The following is a 26392-nucleotide window of genomic DNA, read 5'->3' as shown; positions in this document are numbered from 1 at the left end:
GGGACTCAGTGCCTGCACATGAATGCACAAGACCAGTTTTTCTTTTTACTTGATAGGACAGTGAGAAGTTGAGAGAGAGGAGGTGGGAGAGAGAGACGAAGAGAGAAAGAGACACCTGAAGACTTTCACCATTCATGAAGCTTCCCCTCCTCAGGGTGGGGACCTGGGGCTTGAACCCAGGTCCTTGAGCACTGTAACATGTGCGCTCAACCAGGTGCGCCACCACCCAGCCCCTATACGGTCAATTTTCAAAAACTGATTTCATGTCTATTCACTACCAACAATTCAGAAAATGAAATTAGCAAAGCAATTTCACTGAGAATAGTACAAAACGAATAAAATAATGAAAATAAAGTATAGCTAGGAGAAATTAAATACGTTCTAAATACAAAACCCTCATGTTCATGGATTAAGGGCAAAAAATTGTTAAAATGGCAATAGTCCTCAAATTGATCAGTCCCCATCAGTATTCCAGTTACCATAAAGAAACTGATAAAATAATCCTTAAAAACTTACATAAAGGGAGTCAGGCGGTAGCACATCGGGTTAAGCGCACGTGGCGCAAAGTGCAAGGACCAGCTTAAGGATCCCTGTTCGAGTCCCTTGCTCCCCACCTGCAGGGGAGTCGCTTCACAGGTGGTGAAGCAGGTCTGCAGGTGTCTGTCTTTCTCTACCCCTCTGTCTTCCCCTCTTCTCTCCATTTCTGACTGTCCTATCCAACGACAACATCAACAACAATAATAACTACAACAACAAGAAAAACAACAAGAGCAACAAAAATAAATAAATATTTTTTTAAAAACTCACATGAAAATTCAAGAGGTTCAGAGTATCCAAAAAGAGTCTTGAACAGCAACAAGAAGCTAGAAGACTCACATTTCCAGACTTTAAACTTACAACAGAGGGTGGGAGAGAGCATAATGGTTATGCAAAAAGATTTTCATGCCTAAGGCTCTGAAGTCCCAAATTCAATCTTTCACACCACAAGCCAGAACTGAACCATGCTCTAGGAAAACAAACAAACAAACAAACAAACGGAGCTAAGTCAAAACAAATTTACTACAAAGTTAAAGCAGTTAGGACAGAGCAGAATTGGCATAAAGATAAACATACAGAACTGGGGAGACAGCATAATGGTTATACAAAAAGACTTTCAAGACTGGCACCAAGGATTCCAGGTTCAGTCCCCAGCACCACCATAAGCCAGAGCTGAGCAGTGCTCTGGTAAAAACAACAAAGTGGATCAACCAATCACTTAGATTAGGCAATGGTCTTTAAGCAGATTATACCAAAAGCAAAAGTAGCAAAAGAAATAATTAAATTGAAGTTTGCCAAAATTAAGTTTGGTGCCTCTAAGGACATCACTAAGAAAGTGAAAGAATGATCACAAAAAAGAAAAAACAAAGTATTTAAAAGATAGAAATATGGGCAAGGGTAGACAGTATAATGGTTATGCAAACAGACTCGCATGCCTGAGGCTCCAAAACCCTAGGTTCAATCCCCTGCACCACCATAAACCAGAGCTGAGCAGTGCTCTGATAAAAAAAAAAAAAAAAAAGATAGAAATAAAGGACTTGAATTAAACTAAAGAACTTCTACATCCAATAATAATAAAAAAAACAAATAAAAAATGGGCAAAGGATTTGAATAGACATTTCTTGAAAAAGATAAACAAAAGTGCACAAATACTAAATAAAATTATCAATGTTACTAGCCGTTAGGGAAATTAATGGGATGCATTGGATCGACCTTCCCGTGGTGCATCCCGTGAGTACCCATTCATTGGGGAAACTGACGATCCTTCCTAGCCGAATGGATCCCAGTCACTTTCAAAGCCAGCAACAAACAGCTCCTGACAGCTTTCAAGCTGTTGGTCCTGCTCTTCGAGTCCTCCAACTTAATGTTATGGGGCTGTCCTTTGCCAAACGCGTTTTTATTGGTCAACTGGCGATACAGCATCAGGCAGATGTTATCTGCCTACAAGAAACACATATAGCAGTCGATGAAGCTGCTGGATTCACCATCAGTGGATTCGATTTAATATGCTATAATCTCCATCCGAAACACAGCCGAGCCATCTACGACAAATTGTATCTTGCGGACGTTTACCACACGGCCACTTCGACCTTCTACAACTCCATTACTATTGGAACTATTCAGCTCGTCAACGCATATAAGCCTCCCAGTGCCTCATGTGATAATGAGGTCCTGCCTAGCCCGAATCACCCAGCCGTTTTCATTGGAGACTTAATAGTCATCACCAAGGCTGGGGTTATTCCTCCACTCCTGCTGACGGCTCTATCTTAGCTGACTGAGCTTCAGTGAATGACCTCTCCCTATTATACGATCCCAAACAGCCAGGCTCTTTTCACAGTGCTAGATGGAATAAAGACTCGTCGCCCGACCTGTGCTGGATTAGCACAGTCAACGGCCAAGCCTTTCCCGCTACGAGACAAGTTCTCAAGATCTTCCCGCACAGTCATCACCGCCCAGCTATCATCCACATTGGTCTCCAGCTCCCACTGATTCTGTGCTCGGAGAAACTAAGATGGAACTTTCGGAAAGCAAACTGGCGTCTGTTCAGTGATCTTACCAACAAATCTATTCCTGCAATTCCAATTAACTCTATCCCCTCTGAAGATTCCTACAGGCTGCTTCCAAGCCATCTTCAAAGCAGCTTCCCAAGCTATTCCTCGTGGGAGACGTGCTAACTATACGCCTTGTCTTGATGCTGAATGTGAGCAACTACTAAAGCAGTATGATGAGTCGGGCGACCCAGATGTGGCCAACCATCTCATTGCCTCCCTGGATGCAGCATGCCAAGCACACTGGCAACAACTCACGGAAAGTCTGAACTTCACCCACTCAAGTAGGAAGGCCTGGAAACTTCTTCATAGTCTGGGTGCCGGTAGCCAACCCTCTCCCATCTCCCATCCTCCCGTATCTCCAAACTCAGTGGCCAGTCACCTAACTCAAGTTGGACGTGCTAAGATCGACCCAGTCTGGAAAAGAGAAATTTCCCATGAGTGGTCATCCCACTTCCATTTATCTTGTCCATCTCCAAAACTCTCTCCCTTTACACTGTCTGAACTGGAAGACGCTTTGAAGAGGGTTAAACCGGGAACGGCTGCTGGCTATGATAACATCACCCCAGAACTCATTCTTAACTTGGGCCCCGCGGCAAAGAAGTGGCTCACTACATTCCTGTCCCACATCTTGGAATCCGAATCTATGCCCAAAATTTGGCATCGTGCGAAGATAATAGCAGTTTTGAAACCAAAGAAAGACCCAACACTGGCCGCCATCTATATACCAATTTCTCTCCTCTCCGTGTGTTACAAACTCCTTGCTTCTGTCACGAATTTCTCCTCTTACAGAGAAATTCCTATCACCCACCAAAGCTGGTTTCCGCCCAGGAAGATCTACCTGCGAACAAGTCCTGGCCCTCTCAACTTACATTGAAAATGGATTCCAGAAGAATTTAAAGACGGGTGTTGTCTTTGTTGATCTCACAGCAGCCTATGACACGGTCTGGCATCGTGGTCTCCTAGTCAAGATCTCAAGACGCCTGCCTCCATGGGTGGCCAACACTATATCGTTTCTTCTCCAAAACAGAAGATTCCGGGTGCATCTGGGTGACAAGTCTAGCAGATGGAGACTTGTCTCAAGTGGCCTCCCCCAGGGCTCTGTTCTGGCTCCTACACTATTTAATATTTACATCAATGACCTCCCAGAAACTTCTTCAAGGAAGTTCATCTATGCCGATGACATCTGCTGTGCAACTGAGGCATCCAAGTTCGACATCCTCGAGGAAACACTCACGAAAGACATGTCTCTGATATCTGATTACTGTAAAAAATGGCAACTAATCCCTAGCACTGCAAAAACAGTATCATCTGTTTTCCATCTACACCATGCCTCGGCCTCGCGTGAGCTTAATGTGCAGCTTGACGATGCGAGAATCCGGCATGAAGCCCAGCCAGTCTATCTTGGCGTTACTCTCGATCACACTCTGTCATTTCACGAACATCTCATAAAAACTGCAGCAAAGGTGGGCGTGAGGAATAACATCATTGCAAGACTGGCCAGCTCCTCATGGGGTGCGAGCACTTCCACACTACGATCATCATCTCTGGCATTATGCTATTCCACTGCAGAATACTGTGCCCCAGTATGGTTCCGTAGCCCCCATGTCCACTTGGTCGATTCCAAATTATATTCCTCCATGAGGATAATTTCTGGAACCATCCATTCCACCCCGGTTCCATGGCTGTCAGTTCTTAGCAACATCGCCCCGCCAGATATTCATCGGGATGCGGCATCATCTAAGTTCATTTCCCACGTCTACGCTCGACCGGGCCTGCCAATATACGCGGATATCTTCGCCCACCCTGTCCAACGCTTGACGTCTCATCATCCAATCTGGTCTCCTACGCCTACACTGAACTTCTCTGTTCCAGACTCTTGGAAACAGAGTTGGCAGTCAGCTGAGGTAAAGAACAAACACCTCATCACAGACCCCTGCAAGCGTCAACCCAGTTTTGACCTAGCACGTTATGATTGGGCCCTCCTCAATCACTATCAAACAGGCCATGGCCGGTGCGCCACTATGTTCCACCGCTGGTGAGCCAGAGAAGACCCGAACTGCCCCTGCGGCTACAGACTATGACCCACATAGTCAACGACTGCCACCTCTCCAGATTCAAAGGAGGTCTCGAAACTTTACATCAGGCTCAACCTGACGCTGTTAACTGGCTATGGAAGAAGGGCAAACGCTAGAAGAAGGGAAATTAAAATCACAATGAGCCAAAAATATATACCAGTTAAACAGGGACGTGTAGAAAACTGAAGCCCTCAGACAATGTTGGTTGGATTGTAAAATGGTTTAGCCACTTTTGGAAAACTGTTAAGCAGTTCTTCAAAAGACTGAACATGGTTTCCATATGACTTAGTGATTACACAAGAGAAATATTTGCAGCCACATAAAAATATGTACACTTTAAGTAGGTAAATTTTATGCTGTGTGAATTATATCTCAAATAAAACTTATTTTCTTTTAAATCAGCATGTGAGACTGGGTGAAGTATGGCCACCTTTAGAAGGCTATGTTTTAAAGGATTACCTTAAACCTCTTCCACCCAACCAGGATTTCAAAGAAATAAAATTCAGGCCCCCAGCCATGGGGACAGTGATGTGACTGTGTTAACATGTTAGATCTTATTTTCACTCCAGACTAGAACTGTGTAGGTAAAAATCTCACCACATAGAATAACAATCACATAGTAGCTTTCATCATGAGAATATTTCCATTTCCGTGAGATGCTTTCATGCTGCAGTTCTTCGTTATTCTTACAGAGAAAAGATTTCCAGGAAAATGCTTTCCCCATTTCATACTTACACAGAACCCCCCATCTCTACGGTGTCTGCCTGGGCAGGTATGTGTGTGCAGCAGGTGGGGAGTGGGGGCCAAAGGCAGAGCATTGCAAACAGAGGAGTGCACACTTAACCACCCTTCCCAGTCCCAGCAAGCAAGGACTCATCACCCTGCACTCCATACACCTCCTACTTACATCATCCTCATCTCCTCAGTCAACTTTGCTTTCCAATATCCCAGAGTGGATTGGCAGCCAGGCTTTAGAGTCTGGTGGCCATGGGGTCAATAACTATGTATGGATTTCTACTCTGTAGTCTTGAGCATGCCCCAGATGTCAAGTTTGTAAAATGAAGACCACAAAATATCCAATTTGATTTTTTGAAAAAATTATATATCCAGCAGCCTGGGCAGTGATAGTGAATAAAACACTGGACTTTCAAGCATGAGGTCTCAAGTTCAAGTCTCAGCATCTCATGTGCTGGAGTGATTCTCTGGTTCTCTTTCCTTTATCTTTCTCTCACTTTCATCACAAATAAATAAATGAATCTTCAAAAATATGTATTTCTAGAGTTACAACTAGGGTCTGGGTTTGGAGAATCAACACAGACTTGTGACTTAAAAGCTGAAGTCTAGCAGGAAATGGAAATATAAATAATCACAGCAACATGGTGTGGAGACACTATGATGGCATCAGGGAGCAGAGAATAAATGATTGCTCCTAAAAGCTGAGGAGAGAGAAGGCTCTATGCGGCAATGGTGGGACTTGGATAAGGTAATATGTCTACAGAACACATAGCAAATATTCGAAGAGTGTCGACTTCTTTCCCTACAGAGGATGATATGTATGTGTTATTTTCTTTCAGCTCAAAAGTTCACTGATGACCAGATTTCTTCAAAGCTCCTATTTGTTGGTGAAACAACATTTCCATTTTCATAGGAATGCTCTTGATAATTAAGCATTGTGAGGTTTTCCAGTTAGGTGAATTTCTTTAAGATTACAATACATTTATTTCATTTATTTATTTATTTTTTAAATATTTATTTTCCCTTTTGTTGCTCTTGTTTTTCATTGTTGTTGTAGTTATTATTGTTGTTGTTATTGATGTTGTTGTTGGATAGGACAGAGAGAAATGGAGAGAGGAGGGGAGACAGAAAGGGGGAGAGAAAGAGACACCTGCAGACCTGCTTCACCACCTGTGAAGTGACTCCCCTGTAGGTGGGGAGCTGGGGGCTCGAACTGGGATCCTTGTGCCTATGTAGTTGTTTCTAGGAATGAAGAGCTTGGGGTAGGGTCTGACTTGGAAGGGACATGAGAATGTTTGAGTAAAGGGAAAACTACTTTTTATCTTGTTAATGGCTTGGATTTAAGCAAAAGTATACACTTGTTAAAGTTTAGTAAGTGTACACCTAAGACTTGAGCATTTCATTCTGAAGCTTTGCTGCAGTCCAAGATTAAATAATACATCTAAAACTCAAATGTTTTTCTTTTAAGAAATATTTATTTATTTATTTATTAATGAGAGAGAGAACCAGAATATCAGTCAGGCATATACAATGCCAGGGATCAAACTCAGGACATCACGCTTTAGAATCTAATGATTTATCCACTGTGTGACCTACCAGGACACAGCTGATATGATTTACAACTTTGCAGCGGCAAATTCATCACAGAAAGCAGACTAGATCATGACATTTAGTTCTATGTCTGCAAGGTTAGTATTTAAACTGGCCTCTGGCTACTATTATATTATGTTCTTCTTGCATTCAACAATGTAAAAAATAAATCATAGCAATATAAAAGAAATGATCATAGGCAACCGAAATTTAAACTCAGAATACAAGTATGCATAAAAGATCAGCTGGTGGTTTCATTTATCTTACAAGAGTCAAATAAACACAAGGAAATACACCCGGTTTTAATTCAAGCATAATCTGAACTTGAACTTGATCACTGTAACTTGAAGCCACTTATTATGTAAAACACCAAGAACAACAGCAAGATAAAGTTTACAATGAACAGTGTGTGGCAAAGAACATGTGTTAAGGGAAAGCGGTATGTAGAACATGCCACTAGCTGCTGCTGGCTGTTATAATCTCACAGGGTAAAAGAATACATATATTGTCACATCCTGAAAACACACATCTAGATTAGTGCCACTCAACAGAATTTTTCTGTGATGAAGCATATTTTCTACAACTGTACTGTCCTATACCATAGCCACTACGTAAGCATTATTCCACATGAGCTTAGTGCAAATGAGAAGCTGAATTATTTATTTTTAAATGCTTCATTAACTTTAAATAGTGGTATTACGTGTAGTTACTGGTTACCCTTTTTGAACAGCCGAAATCTAGAGTCATAGAAGAGATTTGTAACAGATTTCAATCAGAAAGTCATATCTGCTCCAGTGAAACAATGTTTCCAGTCCCACTTGTTATGCTACCCAAATTTTTGGTTTATCATTTTCAAGATTCAATAATGGCTCAGATGAGACTTAAAGGAAGACCACTGTGACTCAAATGAAGATCAAGTGATCTTTAAAAAGTGTTGTTGTTTTTTTTAAATCTTCCTTTAAATGTAGAATTCTCTTCCTAACACTAACATTGTCAGTGTTCTCACCATAAGCTCAGTCAGGTGCCAACACACACACACCCATACACACCCTTCCCAACTTCCACCACTCCAGGCAGTCTTAAAGACTAACAAGTAGGGCAACAAAAGGGAAAATAAATTAAAAAAAAAAAAAAAAAAAAAAGACTAACAAGGTGGGCTGGGGAGATAGCACAATGGTTATGCAAAAAAGTCTTTCAAGCCTGAGGCTCTGAGGTCCCAGGTTCAATCCCCAGCACCACCATAAGCCAGAACTGAGCAGTGTTCTGGTCTCTTCCTCTCTCATGGTATCTTTCCCTCTGTATCTACTCTTTCTCATTAAAATAAATAATTTTTTTTTTAAAAAAAGACTAACAAAGTGTTTAAAAATTAGTGAGCACCACTTCTCCAGAGCCCCACCCCACTAGGGAAAGAGAGAGGCAGGCTGGGAGTATGGATCCACCTATCAACATCCATGTTCAGCAGGGAAGCAATGACAGAAGCCAGACCTTCCACCTTCTGCATCCCACAATGACCTTGGGTCCATGCTCCCAGAGGGATAAAGAATAGGAAAGCTATCAGAGGAGGGGCTGGGATAGGGAGTTCTGGTGGTGGGAATTGTGTGGAGTTGTACCCCCATTATCCTATGGTTTTGTCAGTGTTTCCTTTTTATAAATAAAAAATAAAATAAAATAAAATAAGTAAACTAACAAGGTGTACCATCAACCCCCTATTCTGCCAAGTCAGCTCATCAGAATGAACACACACAAAGTTTGGGCATTTGATAACTGTTTTTGAGGAAGTATGAAATACATCTGAGTGCCTGGCTTCTTGGGTGGACAAATCACCTGGTGCTGTGTTGTAATCATGTTGACACACTTCCCACAGCATATTTCTTTGATGTGACCGTGTAACTGTGCTCAGAGAGAAGAGGATAGAACTTCATTCGATGAATTGAGCCTGATCTGAATTGAAGGGAAGTCAAGCATGAAGAAGGAAGTGGACTGAACTCCCCGAGTGTGGTTGAGAAACGCTTTGTCTGGCTAAGATGGCGTGATTTCCCATCTCACAGGGGTGAGTGTGTGTGTGTGTGTGTGCTCACGCACGGAGTGAGGTTAATTACTGTGTGTAAATCAGTCAGTGTTCAATGATATAGAACTTGAAAACATGAATTTGTTAAGCCTGATCAGACATAGGGCCATGTTATGTTATGGACACATACATAACCAGTGACTAAAATCTGACATTTATAGCTTCCCTCTTCTTTTATTCCTTGTCTTTGAAATAAGAACTACAAAGACTGGAAACCAGAACCCAAAGCTGAAGGCATAACAAATGTAATAAAAGTATAATCAGTCTGCTTTGGACAGGAAAATCTTCCCTGTAAGGTGGCGTCAAAGCAGGTTTCACAGCAAGGAGAGAACTAAGCCCTGGGAAAAATTTTTTTCCTAGATCCAAAATTAAAAACAAAATTTTATTAGTGATTTCAATAGTGATTAACAAGATTATAAGATAACAGGGATACAACTCCACACAGTCCCCACCAGAGACCCATGTCACATCTTGCTGGTCTGCTTCTAAATTGTGCTTCTAAGACCCCCTCTGTTGCATTGCTTGCGCTGTGGTCTATTTACATAATCATTGTTTTGCCTGCACTGGTTTAATCCCCACTGGTTCGTGTTTTCCCTTCTCCCCACCCCCTATCCTAAGTACTTCCTCTTCCTGATACTTCCGCCTCAGGAGACATGTAAGGACAGGCTTGTGATTAGAGCTAGCTAGCTTGCACTGCATCCCCACTTGTCAATAAAGATTGAACTGCGTTCCCAGCTCATCCATGAGTCCCTGGTCGGCTCTCTACCACCCGCGAAGCTAGCCTGGCAACTGGCACCAGAATAGGGACCGGCAACGTCTCCTCCAGAATATTTTTGGTGGTGATCTAGAAAGTCACTAAGGCAATAGGCAGCAGGAACTGGGAGGAGATGTCTTCCAGGTCACACTGAAGGATTATTCAGGAAAGGCCAAGTGCATGTTTGCTTTGGGGGAGGGGAGAGTGGGAATAAGTAATGTCAGCCCTGGACTTTCTGAAAAGACTCAGAAGTCAAAAACAGCAACATCATACTTGCTTTCTGCTGCCCTTCACCTTAGAGAGTGATGAACATAGATTTGCCAGCTGGATACTTTGAATTTCAGTACTTTTTAAATATTTTATTTATTAATGAGAAAGATAAGAAAAGAGAGGAAGAGCCAGATAACACTCTAGTACATGTGCTGCCAGGGATTGAACTCAGTTGGAGAGTCTAATAGTTCATCCACTGTGCCACCTCCTGGACCACTTCAGTAGTTTCTTTAAAAAAAGAAATAACAAGTTTACCTGCTTCTATACAAGAAATCTATGGGTCTACGAGATGTGCATTGGTAATGTATATAACTTGCATGCAAGAGCTCTCAGATTTGATACCTGGCACCAATACACAAAACTAAGTGATTCTCTGATGATTAAAAGAAGAAGAAGAGGAGGAAGAGGAGGAGGAGGAAAAAAAAAAAAAAGAGGAGGAGGAGGAGGAGGAAGAGAAAGGGGAAGGGAGGAGAAAGTAGAAGAATAGAAGAACGAGGGAGTTGGGCGGTAATGCAAGTGGGTTAAGGGTATGTGGCAGGAAGCTCAAGGACTGGTGTAAGGATCCAGGTTTGAGCCCAGCTCCCCATCTACAGGGGAGCCGCTTCACAGGCAGGTGAAGAAGGTCTGCAGGTGTCTATCTTTCTCTCTCCCCTCTGTCTTCTCTCTGTCCTATCTAACAATGATGACATCAATAACAATAATAACTACAACAACAATAAAAGACAAGGGCAACAAAAGGGAAAATAAATTTGGCCAAAGTTGTTTACGGGGATAGGGGAGATAGCATAATGGTTAAAGAGACTGATACCTGAGGTTCCAAAGTCCCAGGTTTAATCCCTGCACCATCATATGCCAGAGCTGAACAATGCTCTGGTGTGAAAAAAAAAGTCCATGTGTACTATGGGAAGCCTAAAAGGGGTGGTGGGTGAGTATAAGAATAAACACAAGCATGACACTCTGGTTTTCTCTCTCTAATTAATAAGTCTTAAATATATAGAGAGATAATACACACACTCAGGGGTATAGCTAGATGACTTGCTCAAAGCCATAGGAAAGGAAAAGGATGAGATAAAAATATGGGTCATTAAATATGTTCTGATCCTTCAGTGATGTTCAGTGTTTCAACCTCTAGATTGAAATGTTCCAATGAGGTTGTTTTTTTTTTTCCTATTATCACAAGTGTTATTTCTGGGTTTTCAGTGCCTGCACAAATCCACCACTCCTGGTAGCCGTTTTTTTCCTCACCTCTGCCCCCCTTTATTTGATAGGAAACAGAGAAATTGGGAAGGGTGAAGAGATTGAGAGGGAGGGAGGGGAAAGAGAGGGGGGGGGAGAGACAGACTTATAGACCTGCTTTACCACTCTTGAAGCTTACCTCCCTGCAGGTGGAGACCAGGGACCTGAACCCAGGTCTCTTGATCATGATAATGTGTGTGCTTAACCTGGTGTGCCATCACTGACTCCATTTCAAGGATATATATACACACACACATATATGAAATTTACCCCCAGGTCATGCCAAGTTAGGTGAACACCAGGAATGTATGAGTAAGGAGGATTCTCTCATTGCAGGGAAATGGTTTCTTACTTCTGTTTCAGTATGCAGATTAGTTGTGGTGTTGACTTTTTACCTTATGCTATATGCCGGTAATTGCCTTCTGTGAATTAGGCTGTTACTTTTAATTGTGTTCATTTATTTCATGTGAGATAGAGAATGTCACAGCAGAGGAAGAGATAAGCCAGAGCATTAGGGGTTGAACTGGAAGCTTCAGACATGTGAGTCCTGCACAGTACCAGCCAAGTAATTTTCTCTGTTACTAGACCATTTTCTTTCCTGTCATTTTCCCTCTTAGAGCCTACAATAAGATCTTGTTGATAGAATATTGGATTGCATCTTTATGTTGAAAATCTCACTGCACCAAAAATTATCACCATTACCTTGATTTGCTTACATTCCACTAAAAAAATCCTTACTTTGGCAGCAACTTTTATGTGGTCCAGAAAAAAGGACATTTGTAAAATATCCACTCACAGAAGATTCTTCAAAGAACTTCAGAAGGGCAAAGGGATGCCAAATTCAGGAGGCAAATTGTAAAAATGAAAGGGGTGTTTGTTGTACCATATTAATTCAGAACAAGAACAAGATTCCTTAATTTTTTTATTCCAAATAAAAGATTGAACCAGACTTCATAAACCAGGATGTGACATTTAATTTTTCTACATGATTCTGGTATACTGTCCAAATCAATGTCATTTCCTAGAATTAAAACTTTTAACTGTGCAAACCAATGTATACTTCCTGAGAAACATGGTGTGTGTGTGTGTGTGTGTGTGTGTGTGTGTGTGTGTGTGTGTACAAAAAGGCAGTGAGAACAGCCAGGACTGTGGAGAAATTTCTCGAAGTTGCTGAATTAGTTAGAGGAAGGCCAGAGAACGGCACGACTCCTTGATCTTGTTCTATTGTTCTTTCCACAGCACTCTGTCCTTTCAGAGTCTAATAATTCTAAATTCTAATTAAAATACCTATCATTTGATGTGACAGATGAAGTCCTTGTGCTATAAATGGGATGGCATTCAGTAGCATATACACATGCTCATGTACAGATGCTCATATGTTTAACACCTTCACACTGTGAGTTTAGTTTTTCTGCCGTTTTAAGCAATAGTAGAGGCTATACACAAGTTACTCTTTTTTAAATAAAAAATGACAGAGCAGATACTTATGACTTTGCAATAAGAAGTCATTTCATTAGAAAGTTAAAAACAAGTCTTTGTTTTGTTCCTACTCAGAGTCCAAGTTTGCATTTGTAATTGACACAGATGGCATTTACTTAAACAATACCTAATTTAAATGTGGAGGTTGCACAATCCTTAAGGTAAAAGTCATACACGGCAGTGGCAGTGTTCAATCTAATGAATTCACAGTTTAGTAGGAGTCCAAGTTTTGCAAATTTCCTTGCAGGAAATACTGTGTTAGGAGAAGACAAAAGGGCTATTGGGTACTTCTTCTTCTACTCATGACGTGCCAGATACTCTTCCACACTGCACACTGGCACAATGAGTCTGAATATGAATGGCTAGAATTTGGTAAAATTTGGTTAGAATTTAAAAGAGCAAAGTGGGGGCTAGGTGGTGGCACACTTGGTTGAGCATACATGTTACCATGAGCAAGGACTTGAGTTCATGTCCCTGGTCCCCACCTGCAGTGGGGAAGCTTCTTAAGTAGTGAAGCAGTGCTATGAGCATCTTTTTCTCTGTCTCTCTGCCTTTCCTTTCCCTCTCAATTTTTTCTATCTCTATCCAAAGGAGAAGAAAGAAGTGAAAGAGGAGGAGGAGAAAGTGAAATGACTTACAGAAAGTCAATGCACAGGGCCAGGTGGTGGCACACCTGGTTGAGTGTACACATTATAGTGTGTACGGACTTCAAACCCCTTGTCCCCACATGCTAGAAGCTTCTCAAGCAGTGAAGCAGTAAACCAGGTGTCTCTCTGTCTCTCTCCCTCTCTATATTCCCCTTCCCTCACAATTTTGGTCTCTGTCCAAAAATAAATACATAAAAATATTTGGAAAAATATATAAAAATTAAAAATATTTTTTAAAAAATCACAAAGTCAGTGCACTGAAGAGAACTATTGACTAGCAGTTTGACTTGTTTGGTTAGCTGTTGACTCACTCTTTCATGACTGCCACCTCTCCAGATTCAAAGGAGGTCTCGAAACTTTACTTTCAGGCTCAACCTGACGCTGTTGACTGGCTACGGAAGGGCAAACGCTAGAAGAAAGAATTACATTGCCCAGGTCACCCACCATCAGCATGAGGCCAGTCTCATGACACTGCTTTCTGTGCTCAACTGGGATCCAGAGAAACTGAGTTCCTTGGTTTCTTTAAGGCAAACCCAACTGCCAGCATATGTGTTTTCAGTTCTGGAAGCCACTTGGTTCCACTTCTGCTGCCTGAAGACTCTGCTAATTGGTGGAGGAGCCTCATTCCTCCACTTCATCTTCGGTAGAGTGACTGACCTAAGTCAGTGGTGGTTTGAAATGCTTCCATGTTCTTTTATGGAACTGTGATTTAGAGTGCAAAAACATTGAAAGATAGATAGGAGCCACCTGGACTAATCTGATCAGAGAGCTGCCTTGTAGCAGGATTCCCAGCAGAGGTTCCTCCAGTCTTGCTGATGGATAGGACCTTCTGTCACCCTTGTGTCAGCATAACCTAGTCTACAGCACCAATAGTTAAAAAAAAAAATTAGGGGGCTGGGCAGTGGTGCACCCAGTTGAACACATGTTACAATTTGCAAGGACCCAGGTTCAAGCCCCTGAAGCAGATCTACAGGTGTCTCTTCTCCTTAGTCTACTCTTTCCCTCTTGATTTCTCTTTGCCCTATCAAATCAAATCAATAAAAAAACTTTAATTTTTATTTTTTAATTTATTTAAGTGAGAAAGAGTACTGCTCAGCTTTGGTTTAGGGTGGTGCTGGGGATTAAACCTGAGACCTCAGAGCCTCAGGAATGAAAGTCTTTTTGCATAACTATTATGCTGTCTCCCCAGCCCTACTTTAAATTTTTTTTAGTTAATATACGCTCCTATTGACACATAGTCTTATAAATCACCACTTAGTCAATATGAGAGGGGGAAAAGAGATTGAATATCTTGATTTTTTTTTATGTATAGACCCTAGTTCTGAGTATATACTCCTTCAATCTAAGCACTTTAGGTTTCAAATTGGTAACCTGATTGAATTTTAACAGAAATTACATTGAAAAATATTTAACTAAATCTAATCCAGTATAGGTTGTTTAGTTCTCAAGAAAATAGTATGATTTGAGAGGTCATCAAAGACCAAAGGGAAGTGACCGAGGACCGTTGCTCTTAATGTTTAACATAATCTACCAGATGGTGTGGGTGGTGTTTCGGGCAAGTAGGAAGAACAGGGATCTGTGGGAGTGGACAATCTGAATGTCAGCCTCTTTCCACTGACTGATGTGTGACCAGAACTTCACCATTTCAGTTTCTTTGCTATTTCTTCTTTCCAGTTTCAGTTTATCTTTTACTTTGGGAAACGGCTCTATTTTCCAGTTTCAAAATCGGTTTTTTAAAAGGTAATCATACAAATTACTTAAGAAAATCTTTCTTAAATATGCAAGCATATTTAAGAGGCAGGCAGTAGTGTGACCAACAGAGTGCATACATTGCCATGTACAAGGACAAGGTTGATACCCTCATCCCCACAAGCGGTGGGGGGGAGGGGGGAGAATGCTTCGGAAGCAGTGAAGCAGTGCTATATTAAGTTTTTCTTTCTTTCTCCCTCGCTCTCTTTCCTTCCTCTCTCAATTTCTGTTTCTATCAAACATAATAGGGGGGGAGGAGAAGATGGGCACAGAAAGGAGTGGGTTTGTTCGGTAGGCATCTAGCCGCAGCAATAACCCTAGAGCAATAAATACGTAAATAAATAATTTTAGTGGAAATAAATACACAAGTAAAATATATAGTTCCTGAATTTGTTGCCAAAATTTTAAAGAATCAACTTGAAGACTGGGAAGATAGCACAGTGGTTATGCAAAAATACTTTCATGGCTGAGGCACCAAGACCCCATGCATAGTTAATTCCCAGCACTGCCATAAACAAGAGCTGAACAGTGCTCTAGTTTTAAAAGAAAAAATAATAATAATTGGCAGGAGTCGGGCGGTGGCACAGTGGGTTAAGCGCACGTGGCACAAAGCTCAAGGACCAGCATAAAGATCCCGGTTTGAGCCCCTGGCTCCCCACCTGCAGGGGAGTCGCTTCACAGGTGGTGAAGCAGGTCTGCAGGTGTCTATCTTTCTCTCCTCCTCTCTGTCTTCCCCTCTTCTCTCCATTTCTCTCTGTCCTATCCAACAACAATGATATCAACAATAATAATAACTACAACAATAAAACAACAAGGGCAACAAAAGGGAATAAATTAAATAAATTAAAATTTAAAAAAAATCTTAGGGGCCAGGTGGTGGCGCACCTGGTTGAGTGCACATGTTGCAGTGTTCAAGGACCCGGGTTCGAGCAGGGGGAAGGCTTTGCAAGTGGTGAAGTAGTGCTGCAGGTGTCTCTCTTTCTCTCCCTCTCTATCTCCCCTACCCTCTCAATTTCTGTCTGTCTCTGTCCTATAAAGATAATTAAAAAGAAAGTGAACAATAAAAAAAAATCTTTAAAAAAATAATTGAGTTGAAATAAGCTTTGAGGATTGCTTTTAAGCATCCTGTATAAGGGGCTTTCCACTAACTAGTTTTAGAAACAAATAGTCTGAGCATCACTTAGCCCTTCTATGATGCAATGACTTGAAAAAGGTCTGGCTGAGCAGTCTGGGAGATGACACAGTGGATGAAGCACTAGACTCTCAAACATAAGGTCCCAAGTCAGTTCCCAGAATTGCATGTGCCTGCGCTACTCTAGCTCTCTCAAATAAATCTAAAAAGAAAAGAAAAGAAAAAGTCTGCTGGGTTGGGGAGGTAGTTCAATGGTTATGTAAAAAGACTCACATGGTCTGAGGCTCTGAGGTCTCAAACTCAATCCCTAGCACCACTATAAACCAGAGCTGAGCAGTGCTCTGGGGGATTGGGGTGGGGGGGTGCCAGAGACACTATCAGGACATTTTCTTGCCTGCCAAGAATCAGAATGGGTTAGCCACCTTATCTGAAGCCTGAAATGATGACTAGACCACACCTGATATTAGTGCAAAGTAAACACATAACTTCTTTCATTCACCAGGAAAAAAAAAAATTAAAGTATGTAGGTTTCCTTTAGTTCACTTATTTATTTATTTATTTTTAGATATCTTTATTTACATTTTAATGAGAGAGATACAGAAGGACCAGAGAACTGCTCAACCCTGGTTTATGGTGGTGCTAGGGGTTGAACCTTGGATCTCAAAACCTCAGGCATGAGAGTCTCTTTGCATAACCATTATGCTATCTCCCCAGCCCTTCTCTCTAGTTCTTAGAAGAAAATTTCAGCCAAGCTTCTGGTAAACTTTTTTGAAGGGAGTATTTGTGAAGGTATGATTTTTTTTTGTAGGATGGAAAGTTGAGGAAAGGAAATTTAGAAGCTTCAGGCCTCTAAGTCTACTACAGTCTATTCATTACTAAGATGCTCAATTGAATTAAAAGATTTTGGCAGCCCTTGTGTCAGTATGCGGGGCCTTCTGTGAATTTGAAGTTTAAGCATTTTCTTTCTTTCTTTTGGCCTCCAGTGGGGCTCCATACCTGCACTATGCATCCACTGATCTTGGTGGCCATTTTTTCCATTTTTGTTTGTTGTTGTTGGATAGGGCAGAAAGAAATTAAAAGAGGAGGTAAAGATAGAGAGGGGGAGAGAAAGACACCTGCTGACGTGCTTCACCACTTGTGAAGTGACTCCCTGCGGTGGGGCTGCAGTGCTCCAGGGACCTTGAGCAGACAGATCCCTGCACTTCATACTATGTGCACTTAACCAGGTGCATCACTGCTCGGCCCTCCTAAGCACTTTCAGCTCTACTTGTATGAAATACTGAGCTGGATCCCTCTTCTTCTTTCTTCCTCCTTAATAAATAATCAGCCTTTATTTAAATAAAAAAAATGGAAAACACAACCTTTGCCTTTCGGGAAATCTCACTTGAAATTTACTTACCTTATAGTGAGGAAATCTTTTTTGCAGAGATACTAAAACTTGATAGGGAAAAGTTGCTAAATACAGATGTACATCGAAACACAATGTTCATCATAAGCAGGAAATAAGGATGACAATGGGAACTACGCAGAGAATCTGATTTTCAAGATAAAACACTGAAAAAAAAATGACTTAAAAGTCAGGTCAGTGACTGGCTAGCGGAAGAGAGATACACAAGTCTACACTCATTTTTAGTGAGTTGCTTATTAATTAATTAATTTATTGGGTAGAGACAAAAATCAAGAGGGAAATGGGAGATAGAGAGGAAGAGACACCTGTAGCATTGCTTCACTGTTTGTGAAGCTTTCCCCATGCAAGTGGGGGTGGGGGGTGGGAAGGGGGTTGACAAGTCCATGTGCATTGTATCAGGCACCACTGCCCAACCTCCACAACTACACTACTGAATCAAAGTTGAGTCTTTGGAATCTAGGAGGCACAGTCTCAAAAGCTGAATATCCTGGCCAGGAAGGATGGTTCTCTGCTGGCATTTACAGTTTGGGTAGTTGGGCAGACAGGTTATGAAATCAACAACTTTTCTTCAGTCTCAGTTCCCATGTCAGTAAAACAAGGCCTGTCACCTCCTAGGGCAGTTGTGTCAGTTAAACAAACAGCCCTGGCAAAGAAGTGCTTAGCAAATACACTCCCATAAACAGACTTCTCCCCTTCCCTCTTCTAGGTGATAACATTTTCATCCCGCCCTTCTTGAGATCATGTAAATTGCAGGATCTGGCACACACACACCAGGAATGGCTTTCAACCCATTTTCTACCCATTTATTGGGGAAACTGACGATCCTTCCCAGCCGACTGAATCCACATGGATACCAGTCACTTTCAAAGCCAGCAATAAGCAGACATCAGGCTCAACCTGACGCTGTTGACTGGCTATGGAAGAAGGGCAAACGCTAGAAGAAGAAGAAGCAGGAGCTGGCACACACACACCAGGAATGGCTTTCAACTCATCAGGTTGACAGTTCCCTTCAAATTCAGCAAGTTTGGGGCTATTCTGAAAATAACACAGGGGCCAGGCGGCACACCTAGTTGAGCATGAACATTACAAAATGCACAAGGATTCAGGTTTAATCCCTAGTCTCCACCTATAGGGGGGAGCTTCCCTAGTGGTGAAGTTCTTTCTCTCTCTGTCTCCCCCTCCCTATCTTCCCTTTCTTTTTCAACTTCTCTGTCTTTATCCAAATTAAATAAATGTTGATTCGACTTCTGGAGGCGAGCAGCAGATCACTTTCTCTCCTCTCCTCTCCCGGATCAACTAGGAATACCAAAGGAGACCACCCAGGACCGAAACAAGAGAGGACTAGAATGACCACAGGAACCCAGTAAATCACTGGTGAGTACAAACACGTGTGGCTGGTGACAGAGAGGAAAGAGGAGCCTAAGGAGAGATTAAGTGACTGCTAACAGTTCAACAGTTTATCAGTTGAGACACCACCTCCAGTCTGCTCCACCAACAAGGGGACAGCTTAAGGGAGGAGAGGACTCCCCAGAGACTCACCAAGTGCAACTCTGAGTCTCCATTGCTACTACCCTCAGAATCTGGAGCAGCGACAGGGAGGGACACCAGGGGACAGAGATCTAACCAGGAAACTCAGAAGACCTATACCTCGGTGGCATAGCTGAGGGGCTGTGAAAGTCTTTGCATAACCACTGGATTATCTCTGCCACACCCTGATTTATCTCTTGGTCAGGAGTCAGTGATTAAGCTAAGAAGCCTATTGATAGTTTAAAAGCCCTCAGGCTCCCATAGCCTACAGGGAAGAAAAAAAAAAGAGGCTTTTAAACCACTGAGCTCCAACTCAGAGATTTAAATACTATTGAAACAACTGTTAACTTCCACCACTGTGAGCCCTTTAATTAACTTACTTAGACACAAGTCAATCCAGGCAATAGTGATCAATAATTTGAAAAGTACTGATAAAGGGAACTCATAACATAATATATAAAATGGTTAAAACAACAAGAAAAAATATTGAAGAATCGAACCAGGACAAGAGCCCAGCTAAAATTCCTCCAAAGGGTGAAGCACAAAATAATGAGTCCAACATCCAAACATTAGCTAAGGAAATAATAACAGGAATGAGTAAAGAATTTGAAAAAACTGTAACCAGAAATGCTGGAACAACAAATGAGAATATGGAAGAAAATACTAATTATCTCATGATTATTAGAGAGCTGAAAGCTGAAATCGCTGAGCTAAGAATACAACTAGTTGAACAAGCTAAAACAGTATAAGAGCAGGGCAACAAAATAGATGAACTCCAGAAAGCAGTAGAGGGCAGAGAGAATAGAATCTATGAGGCTGAAGACAGAATTAGCAAGATTGAGGATGAATTAAAGACAACTAAAAAAAGGAGTAAGAGATCTCAAAAAGAGATTAAGAGATGCTGAAAACAACAACAGAGTCCTATGGGATGACTTCAAAAGAAACAATATATGCATTATTGGCATACCAGAGGAAGAAAGAGAAGGAGAGGAAGAAAGCATTTTCCAGGCCATAGTAGCTGAAAACTTCTCTAGTCTAGACAACATCAAAGACATAAAAATTCAAGCAAACAGAATTAACCCAGACCTAAAGACACCAAGACATATCATACTTAGAATGAAAAGGAACAAGGATAAAGAAAGGATCCTCAAGGCTGCAAGAGAAAAACAAAGAGTCACCTACAAAGGAAAACCCATAAGATTAGCAGCAGACTTCTCCATACAAACACTACAGGCCAGAAGAGAATGGCAAGATATCTATCGAGTACTCAATGAGAAAGGCTTTCAGCCAAGAATACTATATCCTGCTAGACTGTCATTCAGACTAGAGGGAGGAATCAAAACCTTCTCAGACAAGCAACAGTTGAAGGAATCAACTATCACCAAGCCTGCCCTGAAAGAAGTTCTGAAAGGTCTCCTACAACCAGACCACCACAAATAGGACATATATCAAAACACTCTAAAACTCTACAAGAATGGCATTAAAATGTCTTCAATCTTTGATATCAATAAATGTCAATGGCCTGAATTCACCTATGAAAAGACACAGAGTAGGAAGATGGATCAGAAAATACAACTCAAAAAAAAAAAAGAAGTAGAAACGCAAAGCAGAAATTGATTGAGTTTGGAGTATGGCACCAAAGTAAGAAAGCAGAAGTATACTAGAGTTTGCAGTGAGTACCTCCCTAATACTTCCTCTCCACTTTTCCAAGCTTTGGGTCCATGATTGCTCAACAATTTGTTTGGCTTTGTATGTTAACTCTCTTTTCAGTCACCAGGTTCCAGGTGTCATCAGGATGCCGGCCAGACTTCCCTGGATTGAAGACACCACCAATGTGTCCTGGAGCTCAGCTTCCCCAGAGACCTATCCTACTAGGGAAAGAGAGAGGCAGACTGGGAGTATGGACCGACCAGTCAACGCCCATGTTCAGCGAGGAAGCAATTACAGAAGCCAGACCTTCTACCTTCTGCAACCCTCAATGACCCTGGGTCCATGCTCCCAGAGGGATAGAGAATGGGAAAGCTATCGGGGGAGGGGGTGGGATATGGAGATTGGGCGGTGGGAATTGTGTGGAGTTGTACCCCTCCTACCCTATGGTTTTGTTAATTAATCCTTTCTTAAATAAAAAGAAAAAAAGAAATAAAAAAAAAAAAGAAAAGAAAATACAACTCAACAAAATGTTGTCTACAGGAAACCCACCTAACTCAACAAGACAAACACAGACTTAAAGTGAAAGGATGGAAAACTATCATACAAGCCAATGGCCCACAAAAAAGAGCAGGAGCAGCTATTCTCATATCTGACACGATAGACTTTAAAATAGATAAGATTAAAAGAGATAGGAATGGACACTAATGCTCAGAGGATCAGTCAATCAAGAGGTCTTAACTATTATTAACATCTATGCACCCAATGAGAAGCCATCTAAAAACATCAAACTTCTACTGAAAGAGCTACAGCAATATATAACACAATCATAGTAGGGGACTTCAACACCCCACTCTCTCAACTTGACAGATCATCCAGGCAGAAAATCAATAAAGGATAAGGGAGCTAAATGAAGAGATAGATAAACTAGAACTACTGGACATTTTCAGAGTCATTCATCCCAAGAAACTGGAATACACATTTTACTCAAATCCACATGGGTCATTCTCAAGGACAGACCATATGTTAGGCCACAAAGACAGCATCAGCCAGTTCAAGAGCATTGAAATCATCCCAAGCATCTTCTCAGACCACAGTGGAATTAAACTAACACTTAACAATCAACAAAAATTAGTAACAGTGCCAAAATGTAGAAACTCAACAGTACACTTCTTAACAGCTTCTGGGTTCTGGGTGAAAGAGGAAATCAAGGAAGAAATCAAAATGTTTCGAGAGTTCAATGAAAATGAAGACACAAGCTATCAAAATCTTTGGGACACAGCTAAAGCAGTCCTAAGAGGGAAGTTCATAGCTATACAAGCACACATTAGGAAACAAGAAAAAGCACAAATAAACAGCCTGACTGCACATCTTAAAGACCTAGAAGAACAACAACAAAGGAACCCTAAAGCAACCAGAAGGACAGAAATCACTAAAGTTAGGGCAGAAATAAATAACATTGAGAATAAGAAAACCATACAAAAGATCAACAAAAGTAAATGTTGGTTCTTAGAAAGAGTGAACAAAATCGACAAACCTTTAGCCAGACTCACAAAACAAAAAAGGGAGAAGACCCAAATAAATCGGATAGTAAATGAAAGAGGAGATATCACAACTGACACCGCAGAAATTCAACATATCATGCGAGGCTTCTATGAACAACTATATGCCACCAAGCTAGAGAACCTGGAAGAAATGGACGATTTCCTAGATACCTACCAACTTCCAAAACTAAGTCAAGAGGAAGTGGATAACATGAACAGGCCCATCACAGCTAATGAAATTGAAACAGTTATCAAAAATCTCCCCAAAAATAAAAGTCCTGGACCAGATGGTTTTACAAATGAATTCTACAAAACCTTCAAAGAAGAACTAACACCTCTACTTTTAAAAGTCTTCCAGAAGATTGAAGACACTGGAATACTCCCTGCCAGCTTCTATGAAGCCAACATCACCCTGATACCAAAAGCAGACAGGGACACAACCAAAAAAGAAAACTACAGACCAATATCTCTGATGAACATAGATGCGAAAATATTGAACAAAATTCTAGCCAACCGGATACAGCAGTATATCAAAAAGATTGTTCATCATGACCAAGTGGGGTTTATCCCAGGCATGCAAGGTTGGTTTAACATACGTAAATCAATCAATGTGAGTCACCACATCAACAAAAGCAAGACCAAAAACCACATGGTCATATCAATAGATGCAGAGAAAGCCTTTGACAAAATACAACATCCCTTTATGATCAAAACACTACAAAAAATGGGAATAGATGGAAAATTTCTAAAGATAGTGGAGTCTATATATAGCAAACCTACAGCCAACATCATACTCAATGGTGAAAAACTGGAAGCATTTCCCCTCAGATCAGGTACTAGACAGGGATGCCCACTATCACCATTACTATTCAACATAGTGTTGGAAGTTCTTGCCATAGCAATCAGGCAGGAGCAAGGAATTAAAGGGATACAGATTGGAAGAGAAGAAGTCAAACTCTCCCTATTTGCAGATGACATGATAGTATACACAGAAAAACCTAAGGAATCCAGCAAGAAGCTTTTGGAAATCATCAGGCAATACAGTAAGGTGTGGGGCTACAAAATTAACATTCAAAAGTCAGTGGCATTCCTAGCCAGACTTCCCTGGATTGAAGACACCACCAATGTGTCCTGGAGCTCAGCTTCCCCAGAGACCCATCCTACTAGGAAAAGAGAGAGGCAGACTGGGAGTATGGACCGACCAGTCAACGCCCATGTTCAGCGAGGAAGCAATTACAGAAGCCAGACCTTCTACCTTCTGCAACCCTCAATGACCCTGGGTCCATGCTCCCAGAGGGATAGAGAATGGGAAAGCTATCGGGGGAGGGGGTGGGATATGGAGATTGGGCGGTGGGAATTGTGTGGAGTTGTACCCCTCCTACCCTATGGTTTTGTTAATTAATCCTTTCTTAAATAAAAAAATAAAAAAAAAAAAAAAAGTCAGTGGCATTCCTCTATGCAAACACTAAGTTAGAAGAAATTGAAATCCAGAAATCAATTCCTTTTACTATAGCAACAAAAACAATAAAATATCTAGGAGTAAACCTAACCAAAGAAGTGAAAGACTTGTATACTGAAAATTATGAGTCACTCCTCAAAGAAACTGAAAAAGACACAAAGAAGTGGAAAGATATTCCATGTTCATGGGTTGGAAGAATTAACATCATCAAAATGAATATATTACCCAGAGCCATCTACAAATTTAATGCTATCCTTATCAAGATCCCAAGCACATTTTTTAGGAGAATAGAAAAAAATGCTACAAATGAACTCTCAAGCATAAGGCCCCCAAATTTTAAAAAATATTTATATTTATTTATTACTGGATAGTGACAGAGACAAACTGAGAGGGGAGGGGAGACAGAGAGGGAAAGAGACAGAGAGACACCTGAAGCCCTGCTTCACCACTCGTGAAGGTTTCCCCCTGCAGGTGGGGACCAGGGGCTTGAATCTGCATCCTTATGCACTGTAATCTAAGTGCTTAACTAGGTGTGTCACTGCCTGGCCCCCCAAGGCCCCAAATTTAATCTCTGATATTGCTTATGCCAGAGTGATTCTCTAGTTCTCTCTCTTTCCTTCACTTCATCTCTCTCTCATAAATAAATAAATAAATCTTTAAAAATATTTTCAGGGGCCGGGTGGTGGTGCACCTGGTTGAGCACATATTACAGTGCACAAGGACCCAAGTTTGAGCCCCCAGCCCCCACCTGCAGAGGGAAAGCTTTACAAGTGGTAAAGCAGGTGTCTCTCTGTCTCTCTCCCTTTCTATCATCCCCTTCCCTGTCAATTTCTGACTGTCTCTATCCAATAAATAAATAAAGATAATTTAAAAAATTTTTTGAATTTCTTTTTTATTCCCTTGTTATTTGACACTACATGATAAAACTGAGAGAGAAGGAGCGAGGGAGAGAGAGAGAAAGAGAACTACAGCTCTGTTACCTGTGAAGCTTCCCCCCTGCAGGTAAGGACTGTGGGCTCAAATCTGGGTCCTTCGGCATGGTAACATGAGCATTCAACTGGGTGCGCCACCACCTGACCCCCGGAATATTTTTTTAATGTTTTTATTATCTTTATTTATTGGGTAGAGACAGCCAGAAAATCAGAAGGAAGATAGAGAGGGAGGGAGACAGAGAGGCACCTGCAGCACTGCTTCACCACTCATGAAGCTTTCCCCCTGCAGGTGAGGACGGTGACTTGATCCTGGGTCCCTGTGCATTGTAATGTATGTGCTTAACTAGGTGCGCCAACACTGGGCCTCCAAAAGTATTTTCAAAGCATTTATTTGACTTAGTCAATGCATGAAGATTTTTCTCTCACGTATTCTTCCAGACCTCCTTTGGCATTTCTTGAGTCATAAGTGTATTAACTAATACTTTATAATTGTAGGATAAAGCATTGTTCAGATATGAATTTTTCCAAATGCATGAATTTACTCATTGAAACAAGAAAACTTTTTTTTTTAGATGAAAATCTATGTAAGAGCGGGGTAGATAGCACAATGGTTATGAAAACAGACTCTCATGCCTGAGGCTCACAGGTTCAATCCCCAGCACCACCATAAACCAGAGCTGAGCAGTGCTCTGGTACATAAAATAGCAAAGCAACTGACAAGGTCAGGATCAAGGGGTAGTTCAAATAGTAGAGTGTGGTTCAAGCCCCACCCCCAGGGGGAGTTATGAATAAGAGGAGCAGTGTTGCAGATGTCTTTCTCTTTCACCCTTCTACCTTGGTCTCTTATCCTCTATTGGGAAAAAAAAAAAAAAAAAAGGAATGGTGGAGTTATGCATACACCATACCCCAGTGACGACACAGGCAACAACAACAAAAAAGGTCAAAGTGGACAGACATGGTGAGCCAGCTGAAAGGGCCATTGCTTCTACCTTAAATGACAGTTGATTTTGTTCCTTCCCTGTTGTCTGGGATTATTTTTCACTCTCTCACACTAACTCAGTTCCTCTCAATTTCTTCCTTCCTTTCCTTTCCTTTCCTTTCCTTTCCTTTCCTTTCCTTTCCTTTCCTTCATTCATCCATCCATTCATATATTTGATACACCAAATATCTGTTATGTGTTTAGCACTAGAGGTAAAGTATTGAATGAGAAATTCATGGTCCATAACCTATGGAAACGTATACTTTAGCATCTATAAGGCAAAGTTGAAGGCCTAGCTTAAAGGAGGAAGTATAGAATTTAGAGGGTATAAGAATGTCAGCTTTGAATAAGTAACATTTAAGAACTGAGAGGTGAAACCTTAGCCCTCAAAGAGTCCTTAGTATTTGGTGAATAAATGAATGAGTATGTGTATGACTACTTTTATTTATTTACTTTAAACCAGAGCACTGCTCAGCTCTGGTATCTGGTGGTGTGGGACATTGAACCTGGGACCTGGGAGCCTCATGTGACAGTCTGTTTGCATAACCATTCTGCTATTTTCCACACCTTGAA

At 41.3% G+C, this 26392-nt stretch overlaps 1 protein-coding gene and 1 long non-coding RNA gene across 11 annotated transcripts in view; one reads left to right on the top strand and one right to left on the bottom strand.

The window, feature by feature from the left end:
* The window catches only part of RBM47 (RNA binding motif protein 47), a 208987-nt gene that overhangs the window by 63305 nt on the left and 119290 nt on the right, over positions 1-26392 (bottom strand). The window contains exon 3 of one of the 10 annotated variants that reach the window (XM_060188197.1): positions 808-892. The exons of 8 other annotated variants lie outside the window; for them this stretch is intronic. The gene's annotated coding sequence lies outside the window, so the exon portion shown is untranslated. Of the gene's footprint in view, positions 1-807; positions 893-17722; positions 17878-26392 lie in introns of those variants that run through there. One more of the 10 variants, XM_016189952.2, reaches the window with a different exon arrangement.
* LOC132537564 (uncharacterized) overlaps positions 1-26392 on the top strand; it is a 521799-nt gene that overhangs the window by 445066 nt on the left and 50341 nt on the right. The gene's annotated exons all lie outside the window — the stretch shown is intronic.

The sequence above is a fragment of the Erinaceus europaeus genome, chromosome 3 (assembly GCF_950295315.1).
Source record: "Erinaceus europaeus chromosome 3, mEriEur2.1, whole genome shotgun sequence".
NCBI classification, from domain to species: Eukaryota; Metazoa; Chordata; class Mammalia; order Eulipotyphla; family Erinaceidae; genus Erinaceus; species Erinaceus europaeus.
The sequence above is the reverse complement of the archived record's forward strand: the minus strand, read 5'-3'. Positions and strand labels throughout refer to the sequence as shown.